The sequence below is a fragment of the Siphateles boraxobius genome, unplaced genomic scaffold (genome assembly GCF_051911475.1).
Source record: "Siphateles boraxobius isolate OS27281-9 unplaced genomic scaffold, OSU_SipBor_1 25, whole genome shotgun sequence".
NCBI lineage: Eukaryota > Metazoa > Chordata > Actinopteri > Cypriniformes > Leuciscidae > Siphateles > Siphateles boraxobius.
In genome coordinates, this window is record NW_027508866.1 from 2,811,467 (window position 1) to 2,838,671 (window position 27,205).

The 27,205-nt window shown below is 46.4% G+C and overlaps 28 non-coding genes across 28 annotated transcripts; 9 read left to right on the top strand and 19 right to left on the bottom strand.

The window, feature by feature from the left end:
* Positions 1 to 636: 636 nt before the first annotated feature.
* On the bottom strand, positions 637 to 708 carry trnap-ugg (transfer RNA proline (anticodon UGG)). The gene has a single exon. It is a non-coding gene; the product is annotated as a tRNA-Pro (tRNA).
* Positions 709 to 2,370: 1,662 nt separating this feature from the next.
* On the bottom strand, positions 2,371 to 2,442 carry trnap-ugg (transfer RNA proline (anticodon UGG)). Its single transcript has one exon. It is a non-coding gene; the product is annotated as a tRNA-Pro (tRNA).
* Positions 2,443 to 2,602: 160 nt separating this feature from the next.
* trnar-ccg (transfer RNA arginine (anticodon CCG)) lies at positions 2,603 to 2,675 on the top strand. The gene has a single exon. It is a non-coding gene; the product is annotated as a tRNA-Arg (tRNA).
* Positions 2,676 to 4,135: 1,460 nt separating this feature from the next.
* Positions 4,136 to 4,207, bottom strand: trnap-cgg (transfer RNA proline (anticodon CGG)). Its single transcript has one exon. It is a non-coding gene; the product is annotated as a tRNA-Pro (tRNA).
* Positions 4,208 to 5,972: 1,765 nt separating this feature from the next.
* Positions 5,973 to 6,044, bottom strand: trnap-cgg (transfer RNA proline (anticodon CGG)). The gene has a single exon. It is a non-coding gene; the product is annotated as a tRNA-Pro (tRNA).
* Positions 6,045 to 7,913: 1,869 nt separating this feature from the next.
* Positions 7,914 to 7,985, bottom strand: trnap-ugg (transfer RNA proline (anticodon UGG)). Its single transcript has one exon. It is a non-coding gene; the product is annotated as a tRNA-Pro (tRNA).
* A 160-nt stretch (positions 7,986 to 8,145) lies between these two features.
* trnar-ccg (transfer RNA arginine (anticodon CCG)) lies at positions 8,146 to 8,218 on the top strand. The gene has a single exon. It is a non-coding gene; the product is annotated as a tRNA-Arg (tRNA).
* A 1,460-nt stretch (positions 8,219 to 9,678) lies between these two features.
* trnap-cgg (transfer RNA proline (anticodon CGG)) lies at positions 9,679 to 9,750 on the bottom strand. Its single transcript has one exon. It is a non-coding gene; the product is annotated as a tRNA-Pro (tRNA).
* Positions 9,751 to 10,068: 318 nt separating this feature from the next.
* trnap-ugg (transfer RNA proline (anticodon UGG)) lies at positions 10,069 to 10,140 on the bottom strand. The gene has a single exon. It is a non-coding gene; the product is annotated as a tRNA-Pro (tRNA).
* A 160-nt stretch (positions 10,141 to 10,300) lies between these two features.
* On the top strand, positions 10,301 to 10,373 carry trnar-ccg (transfer RNA arginine (anticodon CCG)). Its single transcript has one exon. It is a non-coding gene; the product is annotated as a tRNA-Arg (tRNA).
* Positions 10,374 to 11,938: 1,565 nt separating this feature from the next.
* trnap-ugg (transfer RNA proline (anticodon UGG)) lies at positions 11,939 to 12,010 on the bottom strand. Its single transcript has one exon. It is a non-coding gene; the product is annotated as a tRNA-Pro (tRNA).
* A 160-nt stretch (positions 12,011 to 12,170) lies between these two features.
* Positions 12,171 to 12,243, top strand: trnar-ccg (transfer RNA arginine (anticodon CCG)). The gene has a single exon. It is a non-coding gene; the product is annotated as a tRNA-Arg (tRNA).
* Positions 12,244 to 13,703: 1,460 nt separating this feature from the next.
* trnap-cgg (transfer RNA proline (anticodon CGG)) lies at positions 13,704 to 13,775 on the bottom strand. Its single transcript has one exon. It is a non-coding gene; the product is annotated as a tRNA-Pro (tRNA).
* A 318-nt stretch (positions 13,776 to 14,093) lies between these two features.
* Positions 14,094 to 14,165, bottom strand: trnap-ugg (transfer RNA proline (anticodon UGG)). The gene has a single exon. It is a non-coding gene; the product is annotated as a tRNA-Pro (tRNA).
* Positions 14,166 to 14,325: 160 nt separating this feature from the next.
* trnag-ccc (transfer RNA glycine (anticodon CCC)) lies at positions 14,326 to 14,398 on the top strand. The gene has a single exon. It is a non-coding gene; the product is annotated as a tRNA-Gly (tRNA).
* Positions 14,399 to 15,860: 1,462 nt separating this feature from the next.
* trnap-cgg (transfer RNA proline (anticodon CGG)) lies at positions 15,861 to 15,932 on the bottom strand. Its single transcript has one exon. It is a non-coding gene; the product is annotated as a tRNA-Pro (tRNA).
* A 317-nt stretch (positions 15,933 to 16,249) lies between these two features.
* Positions 16,250 to 16,321, bottom strand: trnap-ugg (transfer RNA proline (anticodon UGG)). The gene has a single exon. It is a non-coding gene; the product is annotated as a tRNA-Pro (tRNA).
* A 160-nt stretch (positions 16,322 to 16,481) lies between these two features.
* trnap-cgg (transfer RNA proline (anticodon CGG)) lies at positions 16,482 to 16,554 on the top strand. The gene has a single exon. It is a non-coding gene; the product is annotated as a tRNA-Pro (tRNA).
* A 1,565-nt stretch (positions 16,555 to 18,119) lies between these two features.
* Positions 18,120 to 18,191, bottom strand: trnap-ugg (transfer RNA proline (anticodon UGG)). The gene has a single exon. It is a non-coding gene; the product is annotated as a tRNA-Pro (tRNA).
* Positions 18,192 to 18,351: 160 nt separating this feature from the next.
* On the top strand, positions 18,352 to 18,424 carry trnap-cgg (transfer RNA proline (anticodon CGG)). The gene has a single exon. It is a non-coding gene; the product is annotated as a tRNA-Pro (tRNA).
* Positions 18,425 to 19,860: 1,436 nt separating this feature from the next.
* Positions 19,861 to 19,932, bottom strand: trnap-cgg (transfer RNA proline (anticodon CGG)). Its single transcript has one exon. It is a non-coding gene; the product is annotated as a tRNA-Pro (tRNA).
* Positions 19,933 to 20,209: 277 nt separating this feature from the next.
* Positions 20,210 to 20,281, bottom strand: trnap-ugg (transfer RNA proline (anticodon UGG)). The gene has a single exon. It is a non-coding gene; the product is annotated as a tRNA-Pro (tRNA).
* A 160-nt stretch (positions 20,282 to 20,441) lies between these two features.
* On the top strand, positions 20,442 to 20,514 carry trnar-ccg (transfer RNA arginine (anticodon CCG)). The gene has a single exon. It is a non-coding gene; the product is annotated as a tRNA-Arg (tRNA).
* A 1,101-nt stretch (positions 20,515 to 21,615) lies between these two features.
* Positions 21,616 to 21,687, bottom strand: trnap-ugg (transfer RNA proline (anticodon UGG)). Its single transcript has one exon. It is a non-coding gene; the product is annotated as a tRNA-Pro (tRNA).
* A 1,694-nt stretch (positions 21,688 to 23,381) lies between these two features.
* On the bottom strand, positions 23,382 to 23,453 carry trnap-cgg (transfer RNA proline (anticodon CGG)). The gene has a single exon. It is a non-coding gene; the product is annotated as a tRNA-Pro (tRNA).
* Positions 23,454 to 26,422: 2,969 nt separating this feature from the next.
* Positions 26,423 to 26,494, bottom strand: trnap-cgg (transfer RNA proline (anticodon CGG)). Its single transcript has one exon. It is a non-coding gene; the product is annotated as a tRNA-Pro (tRNA).
* A 318-nt stretch (positions 26,495 to 26,812) lies between these two features.
* trnap-ugg (transfer RNA proline (anticodon UGG)) lies at positions 26,813 to 26,884 on the bottom strand. The gene has a single exon. It is a non-coding gene; the product is annotated as a tRNA-Pro (tRNA).
* A 160-nt stretch (positions 26,885 to 27,044) lies between these two features.
* trnar-ccg (transfer RNA arginine (anticodon CCG)) lies at positions 27,045 to 27,117 on the top strand. Its single transcript has one exon. It is a non-coding gene; the product is annotated as a tRNA-Arg (tRNA).
* The last annotated feature ends 88 nt before the right edge of the window (positions 27,118 to 27,205 follow it).

Below are 27,205 nucleotides of genomic sequence, written 5' to 3' on the forward strand. Positions count from 1 at the left end.
AATCCTGTGGTATCACATGCAATTGCATACAGAGTCAGAGAACCCTTGAACTCATACTAAAGGTGAGAGGGCTCGTCCGGGAAAAGGCCACTTCTTGCTTTTGCACTGGACCTACGACGAAGGCTTTGCGTACGAAAGCAGAGAGGCAGACTACACACAAAACAGGTGGGAAAGAGTCATGAACTTTAAATTAATCTAGTCATCGCTAAACATCATTGATACGTTTGTTTTGTCCATATAACCAAAATGGCTGTGTAATTGGAGAAAAATACATGGAACAGAAATGGCGGGCTCTAAATGTAAACAGCTGCATATAGGCTATGCCGTAGGCTTGACTTTGAACTAAAAGGCATCAGCCTCCCACCTAGGGAGGCTGTTACTAGGGCGTGCTTGTTGCGCTTTTTCTAAGCCGATGCTGCAAAAAGTCAATGCAAAGTTGTTCAAAGAAGATGGGGCTACTTGCGTACACTTGTACAGTCACCGAACGCTGGCCTCAAACAGAATGAGCAGGCACTAGTTTTGATAAGAGCGTTTGTCGTTAGGGAGCCGTACTCTCTGGCAGGCAGCGATTCAGAGTACGTTCTGTGCAAGAAATAAACGCTTGTCATCTGACTGGCTGCTTGTTCTGAATCTGCTGGGCTCGTCCGGGATTTGAACCCAGGACCTCTCGCACCCAAAGCGAGAATCATACCCCTAGACCAACGAGCCTGACTGACAATAGATTCGACTACTTGCGTACACTTGTAGAGTCACTGAATGCTGGCCTCTTACAGAATGGGAAGGCACTAGTTCCCACTGGCGGGCTCTAAATGTAAACAGCCGCATATAGGCTATGCCGTAGGCTTGACTTTGAACTAAAAGGCACCAGCCTCCCACCTAGGGAGGCTGTTACTAGGACGTGCTTGTTGCGCTTGCTCTAAGCCGATGCTGCAAAAAGTCAATGAAAAGTTGTTCAAAGAAACTCCACAGAACAACAAGTATACCCGTTCTTAGCGTTTCTGCAAAAGAGCCACGGTAATTCAGTTAAGAGCGATTTAAAATGCTTTGAATCCCACTACAGCATCTACAGACCGGCGAAAAAAGTTCAATTTTGCCAAAGCATCAGCCTCTGATGCTGCAGAACGTGACGTCAAGTGCTATGTGGGTTGCAGTAAATGGCCAGACTATGAAGTGGGTGATAAAGAAAAGTAAATGCTTTGGCGGGGCTGAGAGGTGGGGAGGACAACATGGCTAACTCCTCCATAATCAGATTGCCCTTCGGGTGATTTTTGGGCAACTCACTGAGTCTCAGCTCCAGAGAGAACTTCAGCAAGTCTAGTTTCTGACTGACTCATTCAAGCGGGCTTGAGCTTCTGAATGAGCTTTCTTCTCCGTCAGAATGAGCTTTCTTCTCTGTCAACTTCTAAGGGAAAACAATGCCTTTCATACACCAAGAAGAGCACAATTTGTTTTATCACCCAGCTTAAAAAAAGAAAAAAAAATCCTGTGGTATCACATGCAATTGCATACAGAGTCAGAGAACCCTTGAACTCATACTGAAGGTGAGAGGGCTCGTCCGGGATTTGAAGCCGGGATCTCTGCGTAGACTTGTAGAGTCACTGAATGCTGGCCTCTTACAGAATGGGAAGGCACTAGTTTTAATAGAAAGCGTTTGTCGTTAGGGAGCCACACTCCCTGGCAGGCAGCGATTCTGAGTTCGTTCTGTGCAAGGAAATAAGCGCTTGTCATCTGGCTGAATCTTGGCTATGTTGTAGTACAGATGAACACAAGCAGTAGTAAGGGTTTCAAAAACATGACAGTTTTGAGTTTGGCTCAGTGCTGCAAAAGGAAGGATCCAACCTTGTTGCTTGATCCAAAACAATGCCTTTCATACACCAAGAAGAGCACAATTTGTTTTATCACCCAGCTTAAAAAAAGAAAAAAAAAATCCTGTGGTATCACATGCAATTGCATACAGAGTCAGAGAACCCTTGAACTCATACTAAAGGTGAGAGGGCTCGCCCGGGATTTGAAGCCGGGATCTCTAGCACCCGAAGCGAGAATCATACCACTAGACCAACGAGCCTGCCTGACGCTGGATGGGGCTACTTGCGTACACTTGTACAGTCACCGAACGCTGGCCTCAAACAGAATGAGCAGGAACTAGTTTTAATAAGAGCGTTTGTCGTTAGGGAGCCGTACTCTCTGGCAGGCAGCGATTCAGAGTACATTCTGTGCAGGAAATAAACGCTTGTCATCTGACTGTGTTGTAGTACAGATGAACACAAGCAGTAGTAAGGGTTTCAAAAACATGACAGTTTTGAGTTTGGCTCAGTGCTGCAAAAGGAAGGATCCAACCTTGTTGCTCTAGCTGCTTGGTCTGAAATCCCCGGGCTCGTCCGGGATTTGAACCCGGGACCTCTCGCACCCAAAGCGAGAATCATACCCCTAGACCAACGAGCCTCTTTTACATTAAGTCTTTCGGGAGGGCGACACAAATTCAGTGAAGCCCATCTCAAAGACGGAACACGACCCGGCGTCGAGATACGAAAGTGTAGCTGTTTGAGCGTTAGAAACCCTTTGAAGCCAAATTACAGATCAAAGGAAAAAGAACTCCAGACAAGGCCCAGTGGCCTAATGGATAAGGCATCAGCCTCCGGAGCTGGAGATTGTGAGTTCAAGTCCCACCTGGGTTGCTTTAATGGGCTATATTTAAGTTGGATGTTCGACAAATTCAAGGATGGTTTGTTCAAAGCAATAATGACCGCAAGATCTGAGTTAGCATAGAACGGACAAACTTCGGATAGCTGTGGTGGGGTTTTGTGTGCGTCAGACTGTCAGTGAATCATTCTTGCCTGCCCGTGCATGTGCCCTTTCAGGCTGAAATTACACAAAGCACTGTGCGCAAGAGGCCCAGTGGCCTAAGGGGAAAAGGCCACTTCTTGCTTTTGCACTGGACCTACGACGAAGGCTTTGCGTACGAAAGCAGAGAGGCAGACTACACACAAAACAGGTGGGAAAGAGTCATGAACTTTAAATTAATCTAGTCATCGAAAAACATCATTGATACGTTTGTTTTGTCCATATAACCAAAATGGCTGTGTAATTGGAGAAAAACACATGGAACAGAAATGGCGGGCTCTAAATGTAAACAGCCGCATATAGGCTATGCCGTATGCTTGACTTTGAACTAAAAGGCATCAGCCCTCCACCTAGGGAGGCTGTTACTAGGGCGTGTTTGTTGCGTTTGCTCTAAGCCGATGCTGCAAAAAGTCAATGAAAAGTTGTTCAAAGAAACTCCACAGAACAACAAGTATAGCCGTGCTTAGCGTTTCTGCAAAAGAGCCACGGTAATTCAGTTAAGAGCTATTTAAAATGCTTTGAATCCCACTACAGCATCTACAGACCTGCGAAAAAAGTTCAATTTTGCCAAAGCATCAGCCTCTGATGCTGCAGAACGTGACGTCAAGTACTATGTGGGTTGCAGTAAATGGCCAGACTATGAAGTTGTTGATAAAGAAAAGTAAATGCTTTGGCGGGGGCTGAGAGGTGGGGAGGACAACATGGCTAACTCCTCCATAATCAGATTGCCCTTCGGGTGATTTTTGGGCAACTCACTGAGTCTCAGCTCCAGAGAGAACTTCAGCAAGTCTAGTTTCTGACTGACACATTCAAGCGGGCTTGAGCTTCTGAATGAGCTTTCTTCTCCGTCAGAATGAGCTTTCTTCTCTGTCAACTTCTAAGGGAAAACAATGCCTTTCATACACCAAGAAGAGCACAATTTGTTTTATCACCCAGCTTAAAAAAAGAAAAAAAAATCCTGTGGTATCACATGCAATTGCATACAGAGTCAGAGAACCCTTGAACTCATACTTAAGGTGAGAGGGCTCGTCCAGGATTTGAAGCCGGGATCTCTAGCACCCGAAGCGAGAATCATACCACTAGACCAACGATCCTGCCTGACGCTGGATGGGGCTACTTGCGTACACTTGTACAGTCACCGAACGCTGGCCTCAAACAGAATGAGCAGGGACTAGTTTTAATAAGAGCGTTTGTCGTTAGGGAGCCGTACTCTCTGGCAGGCAGCGATTCAGAGTACATTCTGTGCAGGAAATAAACACTTGTCATCTGACTGGCTGCTTGTTCTGAAACTGCTGGGCTCGTCCGGGATTTGAACCCGGGACCTCTCGCACCCGAAGCGAGAATCATACCCCTAGACCAACGAGCCTGACTGACAATAGATTCGGCTACTTGCGTACAGTTGTAGAGTCACTGAATGCTGGCCTCTTACAGAATGGGAAGGCACTAGTTTTAATAGAAAGCGTTTGTCGTTAGGGAGCCACACTCCCTGGCAGGCAGCGATTCTGAGTTCGTTCTGTGCAAGGAAATAAGCGCTTGTCATCTGGCTGAATCTTGGCTATGTTGTAGTACAGTTGAACACAAGCAGTAGTAAGCTTATAGTAGTAAGGCCTAATGGATAAGGCATCAGCCTCCGGAGCTGGAGATTGTGGGTTCAAGTCCCACCTGGGTCGTCTTTAATGGGCTATATTTAAGTTGGATGTTCGACAAATTCAAGGATGGTTTGTTCAAAGCAATAATGACCGCAAGATCTGAGTTAGCATAGAACGGACAAACTTCGGATAGCTGTGGTGGGGTTTTGTGTGCGTCAGACTGTCAGTGAATCATTCTTGCCTGCCCGTGCATGTGCCCTTTCAGGCTGAAATTACACAAAGCACTGTGCGCAAGAGGCCCAGTGGCCTAAGGGGAAAAGGCCACTCCTTGCTTTTGCACTGGACCTACGACGAAGGCTTTGCGTACGAAAGCAGAGAGGCAGACTACACACAAAACAGGTGGGAAAGAGTCATGAACTTTAAATTAATCTAGTCATCGAAAAACATCATTGATACGTTTGTTTTGTCCATATAACCAAAATGGCTGTGTAATTGGAGAAAAACACATGGAACAGAAATGGCGTGCTCTAAATGTAAACAGCCGCATATAGGCTATGCCGTAGGCTTGACTTTGAACTAAAAGGCATCAGCCTCCCACCTAGGGAGGCTGTTACTAGGGCGTGCTTGTTGCGCTTGCTCTAAGCCGATGCTGCAAAAAGTCAATGAAAAGTTGTTCAAAGAAACTCCACAGAACAACAAGTATACCCGTGTTTAGCGTTTCTGCAAAAGAGCCACGGTAATTCAGTTAAGAGCGATTTAAAATGCTTTGAATCCCACTACAGCATCTACAGACCTGCGAAAAAAGTTCAATTTTGCCAAAGCATCAGCCTCTGATGCTGCAGAACGTGACGTCAAGTACTATGTGGGTTGCAGTAAATGGCCAGACTATGAAGTTGTTGATAAAGAAAAGTAAATGCTTTGGCAAGGGCTGAGAGGTGGGGAGGACAACATGGCTAACTCCTCCATAATCAGATTGCCCTTCGGGTGATTTTTGGGCAACTCACTGAGTCTCAGCTCCAGAGAGAACTTCAGCAAGTCTAGTTTCTGACTGACTCATTCAAGCGGGCTTGAGCTTCTGAATGAGCTTTCTTCTCCGTCAGAATGAGCTTTCTTCTCTGTCAACTTCTAAGGGAAAACAATGCCTTTCATACACCAAGAAGAGCACAATTTGTTTTATCACCCAGCTTAAAAAAAGAAAAAAAAATCCTGTGGTATCACATGCAATTGCATACAGAGTCAGAGAACCCTTGGACTCATACTAAAGGTGAAAGGGCTCGTCCGGGATTTGAAGCCGGGATCTCTAGCACCCGAAGCGAGAATCATACCACTAGACCAACGAGCCTGCCTGACGCTGGATGGGGCTACTTGCGTACACTTGTACAGTCACCGAACGCTGGCCTCAAACAGAATGAGCAGGGACTAGTTTTAATAAGAGCTTTTGTCGTTAGGGAGCCGTACTCTCTAGCAGGCAGCGATTCAGAGTACATTCTGTGCAGGAAATAAACGCTCGTCATCTGACTGGCTGCTTGTTCTGAAACTGCTGGGCTCGTCCGGGATTTGAACCCGGGACCTCTCGCACCCGAAGCGAGAATCATACCCCTAGACCAACGAGCCTGACTGACAATAGATTCGGCTACTTGCGTACAGTTGTAGAGTCACTGAATGCTGGCCTCTTACAGAATGGGAAGGCACTAGTTTTAATAGAAAGCGTTTGTCGTTAGGGAGCCACACTCCCTGGCAGGCAGCGATTCTGAGTTCGTTCTGTGCAAGGAAATAAGCGCTTGTCATCTGGCTGAATCTTGGCTATGTTGTAGTACAGATGAACACAAGCAGTAGTAAGCTTATAGTAGTAAGGCCTAATGGATAAGGCATCAGCCTCCGGAGCTGGAGATTGTGGGTTCAAGTCCCACCTGGGTCGTCTTTAATGGGCTATATTTAAGTTGGATGTTCGACAAATTCAAGGATGGTGGTTCAAAGCAATAATGACCGCAAGATCTGAGTTAGCATAGAACGGACAAACTTCGGATAGCTGTGGTGGGGTTTTGTGTGCGTCAGACTGTCAGTGAATCATTCTTGCCTGCCCGTGCATGTGCCCTTTCAGGCTGAAATTACACAAAGCACTGTGCGCAAGAGGCCCAGTGGCCTAAGGGGAAAAGGCCACTTCTTGCTTTTGCACTGGACCTACGACGACGGCTTTGCGTACGAAAGCAGAGAGGCAGACTACACACAAAACAGGTGGGAAAGAGTCATGAACTTTAAATTAATCTAGTCATCGAAAAACATCATTGATACGTTTGTTTTGTCCATATAACCAAAATGGCTGTGTAATTGGAGAAAAACACATGGAACAGAAATGGCGGGCTCTAAATGTAAACAGCCGCATATAGGCTATGCCGTAGGCTTGACTTTGAACTAAAAGGCATCAGCCTCCCACCTAGGGAGGCTGTTACTAGGGCGTGCTTGTTGCGCTTGCTCTAAGCCGATGCTGCAAAAAGTCAATGAAAAGTTGTTCAAAGAAACTCCACAGAACAACAAGTATACCCGTGCTTAGCGTTTCTGCAAAAGAGCCACGGTAATTCAGTTAAGAGCGATTTAAAATGCTTTGAATCCCACTACAGCATCTACAGACCTGCGAAAAAAGTTCAATTTTGCCAAAGCATCAGCCTCTGATGCTGCAGAACGTGACGTCAAGTACTATGTGGGTTGCAGTAAATGGCCAGACTATGAAGTTGTTGATAAAGAAAAGTAAATGCTTTGGCGGGGGCTGAGAGGTGGGGAGGACAACATGGCTAACTCCTCCATAATCAGATTGCCCTTCGGGTGATTTTTGGGCAACTCACTGAGTCTCAGCTCCAGAGAGAACTTCAGCAAGTCTAGTTTCTGACTGACTCATTCAAGCGGGCTTGAGCTTCTGAATGAGCTTTCTTCTCCGTCAGAATGAGCTTTCTTCTCTGTCAACTTCTAAGGGAAAACAATGCCTTTCATACACCAAGAAGAGCACAATTTGTTTTATCACCCAGCTTAAAAAAAGAAAAAAAAATCCTGTGGTATCACATGCAATTGCATACAGAGTCAGAGAACCCTTGAACTCATACTAAAGGTGAGAGGGCTCGCCCGGGATTTGAAGCCGGGATCTCTAGCACCCGAAGCGAGAATCATACCACTAGACCAACGAGCCTGCCTGACGCTGGATGGGGCTACTTGCGTACACTTGTACAGTCACCGAACGCTGGCCTCAAACAGAATGAGCAGGGACTAGTTTTAATAAGAGCGTTTGTCGTTAGGGAGCCGTACTCTCTGGCAGGCAGCGATTCAGAGTACATTCTGTGCAGGAAATAAACGCTTGTCATCTGACTGTGTTGTAGTACAGATGAACACAAGCAGTAGTAAGGGTTTCAAAAACATGACAGTTTTGAGTTTGGCTCAGTGCTGCAAAAGGAAGGATCCAACCTTGTTGCTCTAGCTGCTTGGTCTGAAATCCCCGGGCTCGTCCGGGATTTGAACCCGGGACCTCTCACACCCAAAGCGAGAATCATACCCCTAGACCAACGAGCCTCTTTTACATTAAGTCTTTCGGGAGGGCGCCACAAATTCAGTGAAGCCCATCTCAAAGACGGAACACGACCCGGCGTCGAGATACGAAAGTGTAGCTGTTTGAGCGTTAGAAACCCTTTGAAGCCAAATTACAGATCAAAGGAAAAAGAACTCCAGACAAGGCCCAGTGGCCTAATGGATAAGGCATCAGCCTCCGGAGCTGGAGATTGTGAGTTCAAGTCCCACCTGGGTTGCTTTAATGGGCTATATTTAAGTTGGATGTTCGACAAATTCAAGGATGGTTGGTTCAAAGCAATAATGACCGCAAGATCTGAGTTAGCATAGAACGGACAAACTTCGAATAGCTGTGGTGGGGTTTTGTGTGCGTCAGACTGTCAGTGAATCATTCTTGCCTGCCCGTGCATGTGCCCTTTCAGGGTGAAATTACACAAAGCACTGTGCGCAAGAGGCCCAGTGGCCTAAGGGGAAAAGGCCACTTCTTGCTTTTGCACAGGACCTACGACGAAGGCTTTGCGTACGAAAGCAGAGAGGCAGACTACACACAAAACAAGTGGGAAAGAGTCATGAACTTTAAATTAATCTAGTCATCGAAAAACATCATTGATACGTTTGTTTTGTCCATATAACCAAAATGGCTGTGTAATTGGAGAAAAACACATGGAACAGAAATGGCGGGCTCTAAATGTAAACAGCCGCATATAGGCTATGCCGTAGGCTTGACTTTGAACTAAAAGGCATCAGGCCTCCACCTAGGGAGGCTGTTACTAGGGCGTGCTTGTTGCGCTTGCTCTAAGCCGATGCTGCAAAAAGTCAATGAAAAGTTGTTCAAAGAAACTCCACAGAACAACAAGTATACCCGTGCTTAGCGTTTCTGCAAAAGAGCCACGGTAATTCAGTTAAGAGCTATTTAAAATGCTTTGAATCCCACTACAGCATCTACAGACCTGCGAAAAAAGTTCAATTTTGCCAAAGCATCAGCCTCTGATGCTGCAGAACGTGACGTCAAGTACTATGTGGGTTGCAGTAAATGGCCAGACTATGAAGTTGTTGATAAAGAAAAGTAAATGCTTTGGCGGGGGCTGAGAGGTGGGGAGGACAACATGGCTAACTCCTCCATAATCAGATTGCCCTTCGGGTGATTTTTGGGCAACTCACTGAGTCTCAGCTCCAGAGAGAACTTCAGAAAGTCTAGTTTCTGACTGACTCATTCAAGCGGGCTTGAGCTTCTGAATGAGCTTTCTTCTCCGTCAGAATGAGCTTTCTTCTCTGTCAACTTCTAAGGGAAAACAATGCCTTTCATACACCAAGAAGAGCACAATTTGTTTTATCACCCAGCTTAAAAAAAGAAAAAAAAATCCTGTGGTATCACATGCAATTGCATACAGAGTCAGAGAACCCTTGAACTCATACTAAAGGTGAGAGGGCTCGCCCGGGATTTGAAGCCGGGATCTCTAGCACCCGAAGCGAGAATCATACCACTAGACCAACGAGCCTGCCTGACGCTGGATGGGGCTACTTGCGTACACTTGTACAGTCACCGAACGCTGGCCTCAAACAGAATGAGCAGGGACTAGTTTTAATAAGAGCGTTTGTCGTTAGGGAGCCGTACTCTCTGGCAGGCAGCGATTCAGAGTACATTCTGTGCAGGAAATAAACGCTTATCATCTGACTGGCTGCTTGTTCTGAAACTGCTGGGCTCGTCCGGGATTTGAACCTGGGACCTCTCGCACCCGAAGCGAGAATCATACCCCTAGACCAACGAGCCTGACTGACAATAGATTCGGCTACTTGCGTACAGTTGTAGAGTCACTGAATGCTGGCCTCTTACAGAATGGGAAGGCACTAGTTTTAATAAAAAGCGTTTGTCGTTAGGGAGCCACACTCCCTGGCAGGCAGCGATTCTGAGTTCGTTCTGTGCAAGGAAATAAGCGCTTGTCATCTGGCTGAATCTTGGCTATGTTGTAGTACAGATGAACACAAGCAGTAGTAAGGGTTTCAAAAACATGACAGTTTTGAGTTTGGCTCAGTGCTGCAAAAGGAAGGATCCAACCTTGTTGCTCTAGCTGCTTGGTCTGAAACCCCCGGGCTCGTCCGGGATTTGAACCCGGGACCTCTCGCACCCAAAGCGAGAATCATACCCCTAGACCAACGAGCCTCTTTTACATTAAGTCTTTCGGGAGGGCGCCACAAATTCAGTGAAGCCCATCTCAAAGACGGAACACGACCTGGCGTCGAGATACGAAAGTGTAGCTGTTTGAGCGTTAGAAACCCCTTGAAGCCAAATTACTGATCAAAGGAAAAAGAACTCCAGACAAGGCCCAGTGGCCTAATGGATAAGGCATCAGCCTCCGGAGCTGGAGATTGTGGGTTCAAGTCCCACCTGGGTCGTCTTTAATGGGCTATATTTAAGTTGGATGTTCGACAAATTCAAGGATGGTGGTTCAAAGCAATAATGACCGCAAGATCTGAGTTAGCATAGAACGGACAAACTTCGGATAGCTGTGGTGGGGTTTTGTGTGCGTCAGACTGTCAGTGAATCATTCTTGCCTGCCCGTGCATGTGCCCTTTCAGGCTGAAATTACACAAAGCACTGTGCGCAAGAGGCCCAGTGGCCTAAGGGGAAAAGGCCACTTCTTGCTTTTGCACTGGACCTACGACGACGGCTTTGCGTACGAAAGCAGAGAGGCAGACTACACACAAAACAGGTGGGAAAGAGTCATGAACTTTAAATTAATCTAGTCATCGAAAAACATCATTGATACGTTTGTTTTGTCCATATAACCAAAATGGCTGTGTAATTGGAGAAAAACACATGGAACAGAAATGGCGGGCTCTAAATGTAAACAGCCGCATATAGGCTATGCCGTAGGCTTGACTTTGAACTAAAAGGCATCAGCCTCCCACCTAGGGAGGCTGTTACTAGGGCGTGCTTGTTGCGCTTGCTCTAAGCCGATGCTGCAAAAAGTCAATGAAAAGTTGTTCAAAGAAACTCCACAGAACAACAAGTATACCCGTGCTTAGCGTTTCTGCAAAAGAGCCACGGTAATTCAGTTAAGAGCGATTTAAAATGCTTTGAATCCCACTACAGCATCTACAGACCTGCGAAAAAAGTTCAATTTTGCCAAAGCATCAGCCTCTGATGCTGCAGAACGTGACGTCAAGTACTATGTGGGTTGCAGTAAATGGCCAGACTATGAAGTTGTTGATAAAGAAAAGTAAATGCTTTGGCGGGGGCTGAGAGGTGGGGAGGACAACATGGCTAACTCCTCCATAATCAGATTGCCCTTCGGGTGATTTTTGGGCAACTCACTGAGTCTCAGCTCCAGAGAGAACTTCAGCAAGTCTAGTTTCTGACTGACTCATTCAAGCGGGCTTGAGCTTCTGAATGAGCTTTCTTCTCCGTCAGAATGAGCTTTCTTCTCTGTCAACTTCTAAGGGAAAACAATGCCTTTCATACACCAAGAAGAGCACAATTTGTTTTATCACCCAGCTTAAAAAAAGAAAAAAAAATCCTGTGGTATCACATGCAATTGCATACAGAGTCAGAGAACCCTTGAACTCATACTAAAGGTGAGAGGGCTCGCCCGGGATTTGAAGCCGGGATCTCTAGCACCCGAAGCGAGAATCATACCACTAGACCAACGAGCCTGCCTGACGCTGGATGGGGCTACTTGCGTACACTTGTACAGTCACCGAACGCTGGCCTCAAACAGAATGAGCAGGGACTAGTTTTAATAAGAGCGTTTGTCGTTAGGGAGCCGTACTCTCTGGCAGGCAGCGATTCAGAGTACATTCTGTGCAGGAAATAAACGCTTGTCATCTGACTGTGTTGTAGTACAGATGAACACAAGCAGTAGTAAGGGTTTCAAAAACATGACAGTTTTGAGTTTGGCTCAGTGCTGCAAAAGGAAGGATCCAACCTTGTTGCTCTAGCTGCTTGGTCTGAAATCCCCGGGCTCGTCCGGGATTTGAACCCGGGACCTCTCACACCCAAAGCGAGAATCATACCCCTAGACCAACGAGCCTCTTTTACATTAAGTCTTTCGGGAGGGCGCCACAAATTCAGTGAAGCCCATCTCAAAGACGGAACACGACCCGGCGTCGAGATACGAAAGTGTAGCTGTTTGAGCGTTAGAAACCCTTTGAAGCCAAATTACAGATCAAAGGAAAAAGAACTCCAGACAAGGCCCAGTGGCCTAATGGATAAGGCATCAGCCTCCGGAGCTGGAGATTGTGAGTTCAAGTCCCACCTGGGTTGCTTTAATGGGCTATATTTAAGTTGGATGTTCGACAAATTCAAGGATGGTTGGTTCAAAGCAATAATGACCGCAAGATCTGAGTTAGCATAGAACGGACAAACTTCGAATAGCTGTGGTGGGGTTTTGTGTGCGTCAGACTGTCAGTGAATCATTCTTGCCTGCCCGTGCATGTGCCCTTTCAGGGTGAAATTACACAAAGCACTGTGCGCAAGAGGCCCAGTGGCCTAAGGGGAAAAGGCCACTTCTTGCTTTTGCACAGGACCTACGACGAAGGCTTTGCGTACGAAAGCAGAGAGGCAGACTACACACAAAACAAGTGGGAAAGAGTCATGAACTTTAAATTAATCTAGTCATCGAAAAACATCATTGATACGTTTGTTTTGTCCATATAACCAAAATGGCTGTGTAATTGGAGAAAAACACATGGAACAGAAATGGCGGGCTCTAAATGTAAACAGCCGCATATAGGCTATGCCGTAGGCTTGACTTTGAACTAAAAGGCATCAGGCCTCCACCTAGGGAGGCTGTTACTAGGGCGTGCTTGTTGCGCTTGCTCTAAGCCGATGCTGCAAAAAGTCAATGAAAAGTTGTTCAAAGAAACTCCACAGAACAACAAGTATACCCGTGCTTAGCGTTTCTGCAAAAGAGCCACGGTAATTCAGTTAAGAGCTATTTAAAATGCTTTGAATCCCACTACAGCATCTACAGACCTGCGAAAAAAGTTCAATTTTGCCAAAGCATCAGCCTCTGATGCTGCAGAACGTGACGTCAAGTACTATGTGGGTTGCAGTAAATGGCCAGACTATGAAGTTGTTGATAAAGAAAAGTAAATGCTTTGGCGGGGGCTGAGAGGTGGGGAGGACAACATGGCTAACTCCTCCATAATCAGATTGCCCTTCGGGTGATTTTTGGGCAACTCACTGAGTCTCAGCTCCAGAGAGAACTTCAGAAAGTCTAGTTTCTGACTGACTCATTCAAGCGGGCTTGAGCTTCTGAATGAGCTTTCTTCTCCGTCAGAATGAGCTTTCTTCTCTGTCAACTTCTAAGGGAAAACAATGCCTTTCATACACCAAGAAGAGCACAATTTGTTTTATCACCCAGCTTAAAAAAAGAAAAAAAAATCCTGTGGTATCACATGCAATTGCATACAGAGTCAGAGAACCCTTGAACTCATACTAAAGGTGAGAGGGCTCGCCCGGGATTTGAAGCCGGGATCTCTAGCACCCGAAGCGAGAATCATACCACTAGACCAACGAGCCTGCCTGACGCTGGATGGGGCTACTTGCGTACACTTGTACAGTCACCGAACGCTGGCCTCAAACAGAATGAGCAGGGACTAGTTTTAATAAGAGCGTTTGTCGTTAGGGAGCCGTACTCTCTGGCAGGCAGCGATTCAGAGTACATTCTGTGCAGGAAATAAACGCTTATCATCTGACTGGCTGCTTGTTCTGAAACTGCTGGGCTCGTCCGGGATTTGAACCTGGGACCTCTCGCACCCGAAGCGAGAATCATACCCCTAGACCAACGAGCCTGACTGACAATAGATTCGGCTACTTGCGTACAGTTGTAGAGTCACTGAATGCTGGCCTCTTACAGAATGGGAAGGCACTAGTTTTAATAAAAAGCGTTTGTCGTTAGGGAGCCACACTCCCTGGCAGGCAGCGATTCTGAGTTCGTTCTGTGCAAGGAAATAAGCGCTTGTCATCTGGCTGAATCTTGGCTATGTTGTAGTACAGATGAACACAAGCAGTAGTAAGGGTTTCAAAAACATGACAGTTTTGAGTTTGGCTCAGTGCTGCAAAAGGAAGGATCCAACCTTGTTGCTCTAGCTGCTTGGTCTGAAACCCCCGGGCTCGTCCGGGATTTGAACCCGGGACCTCTCGCACCCAAAGCGAGAATCATACCCCTAGACCAACGAGCCTCTTTTACATTAAGTCTTTCGGGAGGGCGCCACAAATTCAGTGAAGCCCATCTCAAAGACGGAACACGACCTGGCGTCGAGATACGAAAGTGTAGCTGTTTGAGCGTTAGAAACCCCTTGAAGCCAAATTACTGATCAAAGGAAAAAGAACTCCAGACAAGGCCCAGTGGCCTAATGGATAAGGCATCAGCCTCCCGAGCTGGAGATTGTGAGTTCAAGTCCCACCTGGGTCGTCTTTAATTGGCTATATTTAAGTTGGATGTTCGACAAATTCAAGGATGGTTTGTTCAAAGCAATAATGACCGCAAGATCTGAGTTAGCATAGAACGGACAAACTTCGGATAGCTGTGGTGGGGTTTTGTGTGCGTCAGACTGTCAGTGAATCATTCTTGCCTGCCCGTGCATGTGCCCTTTCAGGCTGAAATTACACAAAGCACTGTGCGCAAGAGTCCCAGTGGCCTAAGGGGAAAAGGCCACTTCTTGCTTTTGCACTGGACCTACGACGAAGGCTTTGCGTACGAAAGCAGAGAGGCAGACTACACACAAAACAGGTGGGAAAGAGTCATGAACTTTAAATTAATCTAGTCATCGAAAAACATCATTGATACGTTTGTTTTGTCCATATAACCAAAATGGCTGTGTAATTGGAGAAAAACACATGGAACAGAAATGGCGGGCTCTAAATGTAAACAGCCGCATATAGGCTATGCCGTAGGCTTGACTTTGAACTAAAAGGCATCAGCCTCCCACCTAGGGAGGCTGTTACTAGGGCGTGCTTGTTGCGCTTGCTCTAAGCCGATGCTGCAAAAAGTCAATGAAAAGTTGTTCAAAGAAACTCCACAGAACAACAAGTATACCCGTGCTTAGCGTTTCTGCAAAAGAGCCACGGTAATTCAGTTAAGAGCGATTTAAAATGCTTTGAATCCCACTACAGCATCTACAGACTTGCGAAAAAAGTTCAATTTTGCCAAAGCATCAGCCTCTGATGCTGCAGAACGTGACGTCAAGTACTATGTGGGTTGCAGTAAATGGCCAGACTATGAAGTTGTTGATAAAGAAAAGTAAATGCTTTGGCGGGGGCTGAGAGGTGGGGAGGACAACATGGCTAACTCCTCCATAATCAGATTGCCCTTCGGGTGATTTTTGGGCAACTCATTGAGTCTCAGCTCCAGAGAGAACTTCAGCAAGTCTAGTTTCTGACTGACTCATTCAAGCGGGCTTGAGCTTCTGAATGAGCTTTCTTCTCCGTCAGAATGAGCTTTCTTCTCTGTCAACTTCTAAGGGAAAACAATGCCTTTCATACACCAAGAAGAGCACAATTTGTTTTATCACCCACCTTAAAAAAAGAAAAAAAAAATCCTGTGGTATCACATGCAATTGCATACAGAGTCAGAGAACCCTTGAACTCATACTAAAGGTGAGAGGGCTCGCCCGGGATTTGAAGCCGGGATCTCTAGCACCCGAAGCGAGAATCATACCACTAGACCAACGAGCCTGCCTGACGCTGGATGGGGCTACTTGCGTACACTTGTACAGTCACCGAACGCTGGCCTCAAACAGAATGAGCAGGGACTAGTTTTAATAAGAGCGTTTGTCGTTAGGGAGCCGTACTCTCTGGCAGGCAGCGATTCAGAGTACATTCTGTGCAGGAAATAAACGCTTATCATCTGACTGGCTGCTTGTTCTGAAACTGCTGGGCTCGTCCGGGATTTGAACCCGGGACCTCTCTCACCCGAAGCGAGAATCATACCCCTAGACCAACGAGCCTGACTGACAATAGATTCGGCTACTTGCGTACAGTTGTAGAGTCACTGAATGCTGGCCTCTTACAGAATGGGAAGGCACTAGTTTTAATAGAAAGCGTTTGTCGTTAGGGAGCCACACTCCCTGAGAGGCAGCGATTCTGAGTTCGTTCTGTGCAAGGAAATAAGCGCTTGTCATCTGGCTGAATCTTGGCTATGTTGTAGTACAGATGAACACAAGCAGTAGTAAGGGTTTCAAAACATGACAGTTTTGAGTTTGGCTCAGTGCTGCAAAAGGAAGGATCCAACCTTGTTGCTCTAGCTACTTGGTCTGAAATCCCCGGGCTCGTCCGGGATTTGAACCCGGGACCTCTCGCACCCAAAGCGAGAATCATACCCCTAGACCAACGAGCCTCTTTTACATTAAGTCTTTCGGGAGGGCGCCACAAATTCAGTGAAGCCCATCTCAAAGACGGAACACGACCCGGCGTCGAGATACGAAAGTGTAGCTGTTTGAGCGTTAGAAACCCTTTGAAGCCAAATTACTGATCAAAGGAAAAAGAACTCCAGACAAGGCCCAGTGGCCTAATGGATAAGGCATCAGCCTCGGGAGCTGGAGATTGTGAGTTCAAGTCCCACCTGGGTTGCTTTAATGGGCTATATTTAAGTTGGATGTTCGACAAATTCAAGGATGGTTTGTTCAAAGCAATAATGACCGCAAGATCTGAGTTAGCATAGAACGGACAAACTTTGGATAGCTGTGGTGGGGTTTTGTGTGCGTCAGACTGTCAGTGAATCATTCTTGCCTGCCCGTGCATGTGCCCTTTCAGGCTGAAATTACACAAAGCACTGTGCGCAAGAGGCCCAGTGGCCTAAGGGGAAAAGGCCACTTCTTGCTTTTGCACTGGACCTACGACGAAGGCTTTGCGTACGAAAGCAGAGAGGCAGACTACACACAAAACAGGTGGGAAAGAGTCATGAACTTTAAATTAATCTAGTCATCGAAAAACATCATTGATACGTTTGTTTTGTCCATATAACCAAAATGGCTGTGTAATTGGAGAAAAACACATGGAACAGAAATGGCGGGCTCTAAATGTAAACAGCCGCATATAGGCTATGCCGTAGGCTTGACTTTGAACTAAAAGGCATCAGCCTCCCACCTAGGGAGGCTGTTACTAGGGCGTGCTTGTTGCGCTTGCTCTAAGCCGATGCTGCAAAAAGTCAATGAAAAGTTGTTCAAAGAAACTCCACAGAACAACAAGTATACCCGTGCTTAGCGTTTCTGCAAAAGAGCCACGGTAATTCAGTTAAGAGCGATTTAAAATGCTTTGAATCCCACTACAGCATCTACAGACCTGCGAAAAAAGTTCAATTTTGCCAAAGCATCAGCCTCTGATGCTGCAGAACGTGACGTCAAGTACTATGTGGGTTGCAGTAAATGGCCAGACTATGAAGTTGTTGATAAAGAAAAGTAAATGCTTTGGCGGGGGCTGAGAGGTGGGGAGGACAACATGGCTAACTCCTCCATAATCAGATTGCCCTTCGGGTGATTTTTGGGCAACTCACTGAGTCTCACCTCCAGGGAGAACTTCAGCAAGTCTAGTTTCTGACTGACTCATTCAAGCGGGCTTGAGCTTCTGAATGAGCTTTCTTCTCCGTCAGAATGAGCTTTCTTCTCTGTCAACTTCTAAGGGAAAACAATGCCTTTCATACACCAAGAAGAGCACAATTCGTTTTATCACCCAGCTTAAAAAAAGAAAAAAAAATCCTGTGGTATCACATGCAATTGCATACAGAGTCAGAGAACCCTTGAACTCATACTAAAGGTGAGAGGGCTCGTCCAGGATTTGAAGCCGGGATCTCTAGCACCCGAAGCGAGAATCATACCACTAGACCAACGATCCTGCCTGACGCTGGATGGGGCTACTTGCGTACACTTGTACAGTCACCGAACGCTGGCCTCAAACAGAATGAGCAGGGACTAGTTTTAATAAGAGCGTTTGTCGTTAGGGAGCCTTACTCTCTGGCAGGCAGCGATTCAGAGTACATTCTGTGCAGGAAATAAACGCTTGTCATCTGACTGTGTTGTAGTACAGATGAACACAAGCAGTAGTAAGGGTTTCAAAAACATGACAGTTTTGAGTTTGGCTCAGTGCTGCAAAAGGAAGGATTCAACCTTGTTGCTCTAGCTGCTTGGTCTGAAATCCCCGGGCTCGTCCGGGATTTGAACCCGGGACCTCTCGCACCCAAAGCGAGAATCATACCCCTAGACCAACGAGCCTCTTTTACATTAAGTCTTTCGGGAGGGCGCCACAAATTCAGTGAAGCCCATCTCAAAGACGGAACACGACCCGGCGTCGAGATACGAAAGTGTAGCTGTTTGAGCGTTAGAAACCCTTTGAAGCCAAATTACTGATCAAAGGAAAAAGAACTCCAGACAAGGCCCAGTGGCCTAATGGATAAGGCATCAGCCTCGGGAGCTGGAGATTGTGAGTTCAAGTCCCACCTGGGTTGCTTTAATGGGCTATATTTAAGTTGGATGTTCGACAAATTCAAGGATGGTTTGTTCAAAGCAATAATGACCGCAAGATCTGAGTTAGCATAGAACGGACAAACTTCGGATAGTTGTGGTGGGGTTTTGTGTGCGTCAGACTGTCAGTGAATCATTCTTGCATGCCCGTGCATGTGCCCTTTCAGGCTGAAATTACACAAAGCACTGTGCGCAAGAGGCCCAGTGGCCTAAGGGGAAAAGGCCACTTCTTGCTTTTGCACTGGACCTACGACGAAGGCTTTGCGTACGAAAGCAGAGAGGCAGACTACACACAAAACAGGTGGGAAAGAGTCATGAACTTTAAATTAATCTAGTCATCGAAAAACATCATTGATACGTTTGTTTTGTCCATATAACCAAAATGGCTGTGTAATTGGAGAAAAACACATGGAACAGAAATGGCGGGCTCTAAATGTAAACAGCCGCATATAGGCTATGCCGTAGGCTTGACTTTGAACTAAAAGGCATCAGCCCTCCACCTAGGGAGGCTGTTACTAGGGCGTGCTTGTTGCGCTTGCTCTAAGCCGATGCTGCAAAAAGTCAATGAAAAGTTGTTCAAAGAAACTCCACAGAACAAGTATACCCGTGCTTAGCGTTTCTGCAAAAGAGCCACGGTAATTCAGTTAAGAGCTATACAGCATCTACAGACCTGCGAAAAAAGTTCAATTTTGCCAAAGCATCAGCCTCTGATGCTGCAGAACGTGACGTCAAGTACTATGTGGGTTGCAGTAAATGGCCAGACTATGAAGTTGTTGATAAAGAAAAGTAAATGCTTTCGCGGGGGCTGAGAGGTGGGGAGGACAACATGGCTAACTCCTCCATAATCAGATTGCCCTTCGGGTGATTTTTGGGCAACTCACTGAGTCTCAGCTCCAGAGAGAACTTCAGCAAGTCTAGTTTCTGACTGACTCATTCAAGCGGGCTTGAGCTTCTGAATGAGCTTTCTTCTCCGTCAGAATGAGCTTTCTTCTCTGTCAACTTCTAAGGGAAAACAATGCCTTTCATACACCAAGAAGAGCACAATTTGTTTTATCACCCAGCTTAAAAAAAGAAAAAAAAATCCTGTGGTATCACATGCAATTGCATACAGAGTCAGAGAACCCTTGAACTCATGCTAAAGGTGAGAGGGCTCGTCCGGGATTTGAAGCCGGGATCTCTAGCACCCCGAAGCGAGAATCATACCACTAGACCAACGAGCCTGCCTGACGCTGGATGGGGCTACTTGCGTACACTTGTACAGTCACCGAACGCTGGCCTCAAACAGAATGAGCAGGGACTAGTTTTAATAAGAGCGTTTGTCGTTAGGGAGCCGTACTCTCTGGCAGGCAGCGATTCAGAGTACATTCTGTGCAGGAAATAAACGCTTGTCATCTGACTGGCTGCTTGTTCTGAAACTGCTGGGCTCGTCCGGGATTTGAACCCGGGACCTCTCGCACCCGAAGCGAGAAACATACCCCTAGACCAACGAGCCTGACTGACAATAGATTCGGCTACTTGCGTAAAGGCACTAGTTTTAATAGAAAGCGTTTGTCGTTAGGGAGCCACACTCCCTGGCAGGCAGCGATTCTGAGTTCGTTCTGTGCAAGGAAATAAGCGCTTGTCATCTGGCTGAATCTTGGCTATGTTGTAGTACAGATGAACACAAGCAGTAGTAAGGGTTTCAAAAACATGACAGTTTTGAGTTTGGCTCAGTGCTGCAAAAGGAAGGATCCAACCTTGTTGCTCTAGCTGCTTGGTCTGAAATCCCCGGGCTCGTCCGGGATTTGAACCCAGGACCTCTCGCACCCAAAGCGAGAATCATACCCCTAGACCAACGAGCCTCTTTTACATTAAGTCTTTCGGGAGGGCGCCACAAATTCAGTGAAGCCCATCTCAAAGACGGAACACGACCTGGCGTCGAGATACGAAAGTGTAGCTGTTTGAGCGTTAGAAACCCCTTGAAGCCAAATTACTGATCAAAGGAAAAAGAACTCCAGACAAGGCCCAGTGGCCTAATGGATAAGGCATCAGCCTCCGGAGCTGGAGATTGTGAGTTCAAGTCCCACCTGGGTCGTCTTTAATGGGCTATATTTAAGTTGGATGTTCGACAAATTCAAGGATGGTTTGTTCAAAGCAATAATGACCGCAAGATCTGAGTTAGCATAGAACGGACAAACTTCGGATAGCTGTGGTGGGGTTTTGTGTGCGTCAGACTGTCAGTGAATCATTCTTGCCTGCCCGTGCATGTGCCCTTTCAGGCTGAAATTACACAAAGCACTGTGCGCAAGAGTCCCAGTGGCCTAAGGGGAAAAGGCCACTTCTTGCTTTTGCACTGGACCTACGACGAAGGCTTTACGTACGAAAGCAGAGAGGCAGACTACACACAAAACAGGTGGGAAAGAGTCATGAACTTTAAATTAATCTAGTCATCGAAAAACATCATTGATACGTTTGTTTTGTCCATATAACCAAAATGGCTGTGTAATTGGAGAAAAACACATGGAACAGAAATGGCGGGCTCTAAATGTAAACAGCCGCATATAGGCTATGCCGTAGGCTTGACTTTGAACTAAAAGGCATCAGCCTCCCACCTAGGGAGGCTGTTACTAGGGCGTGCTTGTTGCGCTTGCTCTAAGCCGATGCTGCAAAAAGTCAATGAAAAGTTGTTCAAAGAAACTCCACAGAACAACAAGTATACCCGTGCTTAGCGTTTCTGCAAAAGAGCCACGGTAATTCAGTTAAGAGCGATTTAAAATGCTTTGAATCCCACTACAGCATCTACAGACCTGCGAAAAAAGTTCAATTTTGCCAAAGCGAAGCCGGGATCTCTAGCACCCGAAGCGAGAATCATACCACTACACCAACGAGCCTGCCTGACGCTGGATGGGGCTACTTGCGTACACTTGTACAGTCACTGAACGCTGGCCTCAAACAGAATGAGCAGGGACTAGTTTTAATAAGAGCGTTTGTCGTTAGGGAGCCGTACTCTCTGGCAGGCAGCGATTCAGAGTACATTCTGTGCAGGAAATAAACACTTGTCATCTGACTGTGTTGTAGTACAGATGAACACAAGCAGTAGTAAGGGTTTCAAAAACATGACAGTTTTGAGTTTGGCTCAGTGCTGCAAAAGGAAGGATCCAACCTTGTTGCTCTAGCTGCTTGGTCTGAAATCCCCGGGCTCGTCCGGGATTTGAACCCGGGACCTCTCGCACCCAAAGCGAGAATCATACCCCTAGACCAACGAGCCTCTTTTACATTAAGTCTTTCGGGAGGGCGCCACAAATTCAGTGAAGCCCATCTCAAAGACGGAAAACGACCCGGCGTCGAGATACGAAAGTGTAGCTGTTTGAGCGTTAGAAACCCTTTGAAGCCAAATTACTGATCACAGGAAAAAGAACTCCAGACAAGGTCCAGTGGCCTAATGGATAAGGCATCAGCCTCGGGAGCTGGAGATTGTGAGTTCAAGTCCCACCTGGGTTGCTTTAATGGGCTATATTTAAGTTGGATGTTCGACAAATTCAAGGATGGTTTGTTCAAAGCAATAATGACCGCAAGATCTGAGTTAGCATAGAACGGACAAACTTCGGATAGCTGTGGTGGGGTTTTGTGTGCGTCAGGCTGTCAGTGAATCATTCTTGCCTGCCCGTGCATGTGCCCTTTCAGGCTGAAATTACACAAAGCACTGTGCGCAAGAGGCCCAGTGGCCTAAGGGGAAAAGGCCACTTCTTGCTTTTGCACTGGACCTACGACGAAGGCTTTGCGTACGAAAGCAGAGAGGCAGACTACACACAAAACAGGTGGGAAAGAGTCATGAACTTTAAATTAATCTAGTCATCGAAAAACATCATTGATACGTTTGTTTTGTCCATATAACCAAAATGGCTGTGTAATTGGAGAAAAACACTTGGAACAGAAATGGCGGGCTGTAAATGTAAACAGCCGCATATAGGCTATGCCGTAGGCTTGACTTTGAACTAAAAGGCATCAGCCTCCCACCTAGGGAGGCTGTTACTAGGGCGTGCTTGTTGCGCTTGCTCTAAGCCGATGCTGCAAAAAGTCAATGAAAAGTTGTTCAAAGAAACTCCACAGAACAACAAGTATACCCGTGCTTAGCGTTTCTGCAAAAGAGCCACATTAATTCAGTTAAGAGCGATTTAAAATGCTTTGAATCCCACTAAAGCATCTACAGACCTGCGAAAAAAGTTCAATTTTGCCAAAGCATCAGCCTCTGATGCTGCAGAACGTGACGTCAAGTACTATGTGGGTTGCAGTAAATGGCCAGACTATGAAGTTGTTGATAAAGAAAAGTAAATGCTTTGGCGGGGGCTGAGAGGTGGGGAGGACAACATGGCTAACTCCTCCATAATCAGATTGCCCTTCGGGTGATTTTTGGGCAACTCACTGAGTCTCAGCTCCAGAGAGAACTTCAGCAAGTCTAGTTTCTGACTGACTCATTCAAGCGGGCTTGAGCTTCTGAATGAGCTTTCTTCTCCGTCAGAATGAGCTTTCTTCTCTGTCAACTTCTAAGGGAAAACAATGCCTTTCATACACCAAGAAGAGCACAATTTGTTTTATCACCCAGCTTAAAAAAAGAAAAAAAAAATCCTGTGATATCACATGCAATTGCATACAGAGTCAGAGAACCCTTGAACTCATACTAAAGGTGAGAGGGCTCGCCCGGGATTTGAAGCCGGGATCTCTAGCACCCGAAGCGAGAATCATACCACTAGACCAACGAGCCTGCCTGACGCTGGATAGGGCTACTTGCGTACACTTGTACAGTCACCGAACGCTGGCCTCAAACAGAATGAGCAGGGACTAGTTTTAATAAGAGCGTTTGTCGTTAGGGAGCCGTACTCTCTGGCAGGCAGCGATTCAGAGTACATTCTGTGCAGGAAATAAACGCTTGTCATCTGACTGGCTGCTTGTTCTGAAACTGCTGGGCTCGTCCGGGATTTGAACCCGGGATCTCTCGCACCCGAAGCGAGAATCATACCCCTAGACCAACGAGCCTGACTGACAAAAGATTCGGCTACTTGCGTACATTTGTAGAGTCACTGAATGCTGGCCTCTTACAGAATGGGAAGGCACTAGTTTTAATAGAAAGCGTTTGTCGTTAGGGAGCCACACTCCCTGGCAGGCAGCGATTCTGAGTTCGTTCTGTGCAAGGAAATAAGCGCTTGTCATCTGGCTGAATCTTGGCTATGTTGTAGTACAGATGAACACAAGCAGTAGTAAGCTTATAGTAGTAAGGCCTAATGGATAAGGCATCAGCCTCCGGAGCTGGAGATTGTGGGTTCAAGTCCCACCTGGGTCGTCTTTAATGGACTATATTTAAGTTGGATGTTCGACAAATTCAAGGATGGTTTGTTCAAAGCAATAATGACCGCAAGATCTGAGTTAGCATAGAACGGACAAACTTCGGATAGCTGTGGTGGGGTTTTGTGTGCGTCAGGCTGTCAGTGAATCATTCTTGCCTGCCCGTGCATGTGCCCTTTCAGGCTGAAATTACACAAAGCACTGTGCGCAAGAGGCCCAGTGGCCTAAGGGGAAAAGGCCACTTCTTGCTTTTGCACTGGACCTACGACGAAGGCTTTGCGTACGAAAGCAGAGAGGCAGACTACACACAAAACAGGTGGGAAAGAGTCATGAACTTTAAATTAATCTAGTCATCGAAAAACATCATTGATACGTTTGTTTTGTCCATATAACCAAAATGGCTGTGTAATTGGAGAAAAACACATGGAACATAAATGGCGGGCTCTAAATGCAAACAGCCGCATATAGGCTATGCCGTAGGCTTGACTTTGAACTAAAAGGCATCAGCCTCCCACCTAGGGAGGCTGTTACTAGGGCGTGCTTGTTGCGCTTGCTCTAAGCCGATACTGCAAAAAGTCAATGAAAAGTTGTTCAAAGAAATTCCACAGAACAACAAGTATACCCGTGCTTAGCGTTTCTGCAAAAGAGCTACGGTAATTCAGTTAAGAGCGATTTAAAATGCTTTGAATCCCACTACAGCATCTACAGACCTGCGAAAAAAGTTCAATTTTGCCAAAGCATCAGCCTCTGATGCTGCAGAACGTGACGTCAAGTACTATGTGGGTTGCAGTAAATGGCCAGACTATGAAGTTGTTGATAAAGAAAAGTAAATGCTTTGGCGGGGGCTGAGAGGTGGGGAGGACAACATGGCTAACTCCTCCATAATCAGATTGCCCTTCGGGTGATTTTTGGGCAACTCACTGAGTCTCAGCTCCAGAGAGAACTTCAGCAAGTCTAGTTTCTGACTGACTCATTCAAGCGGGCTTGAGCTTCTGAATGAGCTTTCTTCTCCGTCAGAATGAGCTTTCTTCTCTGTCAACTTCTAAGGGAAAACAATGCCTTTCATACACCAAGAAGAGCACAATTTGTTTTATCACCCAGCTTAAAAAAAGAAAAAAAAATCCTGTGGTATCACATGCAATTGCATACAGAGTCAGAGAACCCTTGAACTCATACTAAAGGTGAGAGGGCTCGTCCGGGATTTGAAGCCGGGATCTCTAGCACCCGAAGCGAGAATCATACCCCTAGACCAACGAGCCTGACTGACAATAGATTCGGCTACTTGCGTACACTTGTAGAGTCACTGAATGCTGGCCTCTTACAGAATGGGAAGGCACTAGTTTTAATAGAAAGCGTTTGTCGTTAGGGAGCCACACTCCCTGGCAGGCAGCGATTCTGAGTTCGTTCTGTGCAAGGAAATAAGCGCTTGTCCGGGAAAAGGCCACTTCTTGCTTTTGCACTGGACCTACGACGAAGGCTTTGCGTACGAAAGCAGAGAGGCAGACTACACACAAAACAGGTGGGAAAGAGTCATGAACTTTAAATTAATCTAGTCATCGAAAAACATCATTGATACGTTTGTTTTGTCCATATAACCAAAATGGCTGTGTAATTGGAGAAAAACACATGGAACAGAAATGGCGGGCTCTAAATGTAAACAGCCGCATATAGGCTATGCCGTAGGCTTGACTTTGAACTAAAAGGCATCAGCCTCCCACCTAGGGAGGCTGTTACTAGGGCGTGCTTGTTGCGCTTGCTCTAAGCCGATGCTGCAAAAAGTCAATGAAAAGTTATTCAAAGAAACTCCACAGAACAACAAGTATACCCGTGTTTAGCGTTTCTGCAAAAGAGCCACGGTAATTCAGTTAAGAGCGATTTAAAATGCTTTGAATCCCACTACAGCATCTACAGACCTGCGAAAAAAGTTCAATTTTGCCAAAGCATCAGCCTCTGATGCTGCAGAACGTGACGTCAAGTACTATGTGGGTTGCAGTAAATGGCCAGACTATGAAGTTGTTGATAAAGAAAAGTAAATGCTTTGGCAAGGGCTGAGAGGTGGGGAGGACAACATGGCTAACTCCTCCATAATCAGATTGCCCTTCGGGTGATTTTTGGGCAACTCACTGAGTCTCAGCTCCAGAGAGAACTTCAGCAAGTCTAGTTTCTGACTGACTCATTCAAGCGGGCTTGAGCTTCTGAATGAGCTTTCTTCTCCGTCAGAATGAGCTTTCTTCTCTGTCAACTTCTAAGGGAAAACAATGCCTTTCATACACCAAGAAGAGCACAATTTGTTTTATCACCCAGCTTAAAAAAAGAAAAAAAAAATCCTGTGGTATCACATGCAATTGCATACAGAGTCAGAGAACCCTTGAACTCATACTAAAGGTGAGAGGGCTCGTCCGGGATTTGAAGCCGGGATCTCTAGCACCCGAAGCGAGAATCATACCACTAGACCAACGAGCCTGCCTGACGCTGGATGGGGCTACTTGCGTACACTTGTACAGTCACCGAACGCTGGCCTCAAACAGAATGAGCAGGGACTAGTTTTAATAAGAGCGTTTGTCGTTAGGGAGCCGTACTCTCTGGCAGGCAGCGATTCAGAGTACATTCTGTGCAGGAAATAAACGCTTGTCATCTGACTGGCTGCTTGTTCTGAAACTGCTGGGCTCGTCCGGGATTTGAACCCGGGACCTCTCGCACCCGAAGCGAGAATCATACCCCTAGACCAACGAGCCTGACTCACAATAGATTCGGCTACTTGCGTACAGTTGTAGTGTCACTGAATGCTGGCCTCTTACAGAATGGGAAGGCACTAGTTTTAATAGAAAGCGTTTGTCGTTAGGGAGCCACACTCCCTGGCAGGCAGCGATTCTGAGTTCGTTCTGTGCAAGGAAATAAGCGCTTGTCATCTGGCTGAATCTTGGCTATGTTGTAGTACAGATGAACACAAGCAGTAGTAAGGGTTTCAAAAACATGACAGTTTTGAGTTTGGCTCAGTGCTGCAAAAGGAAGGATCCAACCTTGTTGCTCTAGCTGCTTGGTCTGAAATCCCCGGGCTCGTCCGGGATTTGAACCCGGGACCTCTCGCACCCAAAGCGAGAATCATACCCCTAGACCAACTAGCCTCTTTTACATTAAATCTTTCGGGAGGGCGCCACAAATTCAGTGAAGCCCATCTCAAAGACGGAACACGACCTGGCGTCGAGATACGAAAGTGTAGCTGTTTGAGCGTTAGAAACCCCTTGAAGCCAAATTACTGATCAAAGGAAAAAGAACTCCAGACAAGGCCCAGTGGCCTAATGGATAAGGCATCAGCCTCCGGAGCTGGAGATTGTGAGTTCAAGTCCCACCTGGGTCGTCTTTAATGGGCTATATTTAAGTTGGATGTTCGACAAATTCAAGGATGGTTTGTTCAAAGCAATAATGACCGCAAGATCTGAGTTAGC